Source organism: Aethalodelphis obliquidens, unplaced genomic scaffold (genome assembly GCF_003676395.1).
Source record: "Aethalodelphis obliquidens isolate GAN/ISIS:26980383/991018 unplaced genomic scaffold, ASM367639v1 scaffold39, whole genome shotgun sequence".
Classification (NCBI taxonomy): domain Eukaryota; kingdom Metazoa; phylum Chordata; class Mammalia; order Artiodactyla; family Delphinidae; genus Aethalodelphis; species Aethalodelphis obliquidens.
The window spans coordinates 627,309-633,267 of record NW_020837983.1 but is presented as its reverse complement, the minus strand read 5'-3'; positions in this window follow the sequence as shown (position 1 = coordinate 633,267).

Here is a 5,959-nt window from a genome sequence, read left to right as displayed (position 1 = left end):
TCCTTCCTTCCTTCCTTCCTTCCTTCCTTCCTTCCTTCCTTCCTTCCCTCCTTTAGACAATGAATCATCCCAAATTGAGGAGATGGACCTTGAGAGCAAGATTTATGACTTTTTCCCCTTTTCCACTTTTTGTGAGTGTGTATGTGTATGCTTCTGTATGAGATTTTGTCTGTATAGCTTTGCTTCCACCATTTGTCCTAGGGTTCTATCCGTCCTTTTATCTTTTTATTTTTTTCCTTAATAATTATCTTTTTATTTTAATAACTTTATTATATTTACTTTATTTTCTTTCTTTTTTCCTTCCTTCCCTCCTTCCTTCCTTCCTGCCTGCCTCCCTCCATCCCTCCCTCCCTCCCTCCTTTCTTTCTTTCTTACCATCTTTCCTTCTTTTCTTCTTTCTTTCTTTCTTTCTTTCGACTTCTACTAATTATTTCTTCTACTTTTTCTCCCTTTTATTCTGAGCCATGTAGATGAAGGCTCTTGGTGCTGCAGACAGGAATCAGAGCTGTGCCTCTGAGGTGGGAGAGCCAATTTTAGGACACTGGTCAACAAGACACCTCCCAGCTCCACATAATATCAAATGGCGAAAATCTCTCAGAGATCTCCATCTCAATGCCAACACCCAGCCTCACTCAACGACCAGCAAGCTACAGTGCTGGACACCCTATGCCAAACAACTAGCAAAACAGGAACACAACCCCACCTATTAGCAAAGAGGCTGCTTAAAATCATAAGTCCACAGACACCCCAAAACACACCAAGACGTGGATCCTCCCACCAAAAAGAAAAGATACAGCCTCATCCAGCAGAACACAAGTCCCCTCCACCAGGAAGCCTACACAACCCACTGAACCTACCTTAGCCACTGGGGACAGACAACAAAAACAATGGGAACTACGAACCTGCAGCCTGCAAAAAGTAAAACCCAAACACAGTAAGATAAGCAAAATGAGAAGACAGAAAAACACACCGCTAATGAAGGAGAAAGCTAAAAACCCACCAGACCTAAAAAATGAAGATGAAATGGGCAGTCTACCTGAAAAAGGATTCAGAGTAATGATAGTAAAGATGATCCAAAATCTTAGAAATAGAATAGACAAAATGCAAGAAACTTTTAACAAGAACCTAAAAGAACTAAAGATGAAACAAACAATGATGAACAACACAATAAATGAAATTAAAAACACTTTAGATGGGATCAATAGCAGAATAACTGAGGCAGAGGAATGGATAAGTGACCTGGAAGATAAAATAGTGGAAATAACTACTGCAGAGCAGAATAAAGAAAAAAGAATGAAAAGAACTGAGGACAGTCTCAGAGACCTCTGGGACAACAATAAAAGCACCAACATTCGAATTATAGGGGTTCCAGAAGAAGAAGAGAAAAAGAAGGGGACTGAGAACATATTTGAAGAGATTATAGTTGAGAACTTCCCTAATATGGAAAAGGAAATAGTTAATCAAGTCCAGGAAGCACAGAGAGTCCCATACAGGTTAAATTCAAGGAGAAATATGCCAAGACACATATTAATCAAACGGCCAAAAATTAAATACAAAGAAAACATATTAAAAGCAGCAAGGGAAAAACAACAAATAACACATAAGAGAATCCACATAAGGTTAAAAGCTGATCTTTCAGCAGAAACTCTGCAAGCCAGAAGGAACTGGCAGGACATATTTAAAGTGATGAAGGAGAAAAACCTGCAAACAAGATTACTCTAACCAACAATGATCTCATTCAGATTTGATGGAGAAATTAAAAATTTTACACACAAGCAAAAGCTGAGAGAGTTCAGCACCACCAAACCAGCTTTACAACAAATGCTAAAGGAACTTCTCTAGGCAAGAAACACAAGAGGAGGAAAAGACCTACAATAACAAACCCAAAACAATTTAGAAAATGGGAATAGGAACATACATATAGATAATTACCTTAAATGTAAATGGACTAAATGCTCCCACCAAAAGACACAGATTGGCTGAATGGATACAAAAAGAAGACCCAAATATATGCTGTCTACAAGAGACCCACTTCACACCTAGAGACACTATAGACTGAAAGTAAGGGGATGGAAAAAGATATTCCATGCAAATGGAAACCAAAAGAAAGCTGGAGTAGCAATTCTCATATCAGATAAAATAGACTTTAAAATAAAGAATATTAGTATAGACAAAGAAGGACATTACATAATGATCAAGGGATTGATCCAAGAAGAAGATATAACAATTGTAAATATTTATGCACCCAACATAGGAGCACCTCAATACATAACGCAAATAATAACAACCATAAAAGGGGAAATCGACAGTAACACATTCATAGTAGGAAACTTTAACACCCCACTTTCACCAATGGACAGATCATCCAAAATGAAAATAAATAAGGAAACACAAGCTTTAAATGAAACATTAAACAAGATGCACTTAATTGATATTTATAGGACATTCCATCCAAAAACAACAGAATACACATTTTTCTCAAGTGCTCATGGAACATTCTTTAGGATAAATCATATCTTGGGTCACAAATCAAGCCTTGGTAAATTTTAGAAATTTGGAATTGTATCAAGTATCTTTTCCGACCACAATGATATGAGACTATATATCAATTACAGGAAAAGATCTGTAAAAAATACAAACACATGGAGACTAAACAATACACTACTTAATAACGAAGAGATCACTGAAGAAATCAAAGAGGAAACAAAAAACTACCTAGAAACAAATGACAATGCAGACACGACGACCCAAAACCTAAGGGATGCAACAAAAACAGGTCTAAGAGGGAAGTTTAGAGCAATACAAGCCCACCTTAAGAAACAGGAAACATTTCAAATAAACAACCTAACTTTTCACCTAAAGCAATTAGAGAAAGAAGAACAAAAAAAAACCTAAAGTTAGCAGAAGGAAAGAAATCATAGAGATCAGATCAGAAATAAATGAAAAAGAAATGAAGGAAACAAAGCAAAGATCAATAAAACTAAAAGCTGGTTCTTTGAGAAGATAAACAAAATAGATAAACCATTAGCCAGACTCATCAAGAAAAAAAGGGAGAATACTCAAATCAATAGAAATGAAAAAGGAGAAGTAACAACTGACACTGCAGAAATACAAAAGATCATGAGAGATTACTACAAGCAACTCTATGCCAATAAAATGGACAACCTGGAAGAAATGGACAAATCCTTAGAAATGCACAACTTGCCAAGACTGAATCAGGAAGAAATACAAAATATGAACAGACCAATCACAACCACTGAAATTGAAACTGTGATTCAAAATTTTCCAACAAACAGAAGCCCAGGACCAGATGGCCTCACAGGCGAATTCTATCACACATTTAGAGAAGAGCTAACACCTATCCTTCTCAAACTCTTCCAAAATATAGCAGAAGGAGGAACACTCTCAAATTCATTCTTCGAGGCCACCACCACCTTGATGCCAAAACCAGACAAGGATGTCACAAAGAAAGAAAACTACAGGCCAATATCACTGATGAACATAGATGCAAAAATCCTCAACAAAATACTAGCAAACAGAATCCAACAGCACCTTAAAAGGATCATACACCATGATCAAGTGGGGTTTATTCCAGGAATGCAAGGATTCTTCAATATATGCAAAACAATCAATGTGATAAACCATATTAAAAAATTGGAGAAAAACCATATGACCATCTCAATAGATGCAGAAAAGCCTTTGACAAAAGTCAACAACGATTTATGATAAAAAATCCTGCAGAAAGTAGGCATAGATGGAACTTTCCTCAACATAATAGAGGCCATATATGACAAACCCACAGCCAAAATCATCCTCAATGGTGAAAAACTGAAAGAAATTCCACTAAGATCAGGGACAAGACAAGGTTACCCACTCTCACCACTCTCATTCAACATAGTTTTGGAAATTTTAGCCACAGCAATCAGCGAATAAAAGGAAATAAAAGGAATACAAATCGGAAAAGAAGAAGTAAAGCTGTCATTGTTTGCAGATGACATGATACTATACATAGAGAATCCTAAAGATGCTACCAGAAAACTACGAGAGCTAATCAATGAATTTGGTAAAGTTGCAGGATACAAAATTAATGCACAGAAATCTCTGGCATTCCTATACACTAATGATGAAAAATCTGAAAGTGAAATCAAGAAAACACTCCCATTTACCATTGCAACAAAAAGAATAAAATATCTAGGAATAAACCTACCTAAGGAGAGAGAAGACCTGTATGCTGAAAATTATAAGACACTGATGAAAGAAATTAAAGATGATACAAATAGATGGAGAGATATACCATGTTCTTGGATTGGAAGAATCAACATTGTGAAAATGACTCTACTACCCAAAGCAATATAAAGATTCAGTGCAATCCCTATCAAACTATCACTGGCATTTTTCACAGAACTAGAACAAAAAAATTCACAATTTGTATGGAAACAAAAAAGACCCTGAATAGCCAAAGCAATCTTGTGAATGATAAATGGAGCTGGAGGAATCAGGCTCCCTGACTTCAGACTATACGACAGAGCTACAGTAATCAAGACAGTATGGTACTGGCACAAAAACAGAAAGATCAATGGAACAGGATAGAAAGCCCAGAGATAAACCCACACACATATGGCCACCTTATCTTTGATAAAGGAGGCAGGAATGTACAGTGGAGAAAGGACAGCCTCTTCAATAAGTGGTGCTGGGAAAACTGGACAGGTACATGTAAAACTATGAGATTAGATTACTCCCTAACACCATACACAAAAATAAGCTCAAAATGGATTAAAGACCTAAATGTAAGGCCAGAAACTATCAAACTCTTAGAGGAAAGCATAGGCAGAACACTCTATGACATAAATCACAGCAAGATCCTTTTTGACCCACCTCCTAGAGAAATGTAAATAAAAACCAAAAATAAACAAATGGGACCTAATGAAACTTCAAAGCTTTTGCACAGTAAAGGAAACCATAAACAATACCAAAAGACAACCCTCAGAATGGGAGAAAATATTTGCAAATGAAGCAAATGACAAAGGATTAATCTCCAAAATTTACAAGAAGCCCATGCAGCTCAATAACAAAAAAACAAACAACCCAATCCAAAAATGAGCAGAAGAACTAAATAGACATTTCTCCAAAGAAGATATACAGACTGCCAACAAACACATGAAAGAATGCTCAACATCATTTAGCATTAGAGAAATGCAAATCAAAACTACAATGTGATATCACCTCACACCATTCAGAATGGCCATCATCAAAAAATCTAGAAGCAATAATTCTGGAGAGGGTGTGGAGAAAAGGGAACACTCTTGCACTGCTGGTGGGAATGTGAATTGGTACAGCCACTATGGAGAACAGTATGGAGGTTCCTTATAAAACTACAAATAGAACTACCATATGACCCAGCAATCCCGCTACTGGGCATATACCCTGAGAAAACCATAATTCAAAAAGAGTCATGTACCAAAATGTTCATTGCAGCTCTATTTACAATAGCCCAGAGATGGAAACAACCTAAGTGCCCATCATCGGATGAAGGGATAAAGTGGATGTGGCACATATATACAATGTAATATTACTCAGCCATAAAAAGAAACGAAATTGAGTTATTTGTAATGAGGTGGATAGACCTAGAGTCTGTCATACAGAGTGAAGTAAGTCAGAAAGAGAAAGACGAATACCGTATGCTAACACATATATATGGAATTTAAGGGAAAAAAATGTCATGAAGAGCCTAGGCTTAAGACAGGAATAAAGACACAGACCTACTAGAGAACGGACTTGAGGATATGGGGAGGGGGAAGTGTGAGCTGTGTCAAAGCGAGAGAGAGACATGGACATATATACACTACCAAACGTAAGGCAGATAGCTAGTGGGAAGCAGCCGCATAGCACAGGGAGATCAGCTCGGTGCTTTGTGACTGCCTGGAGGGGTGGGATAGGGAGGGTGGGAGGGAGGGAGACG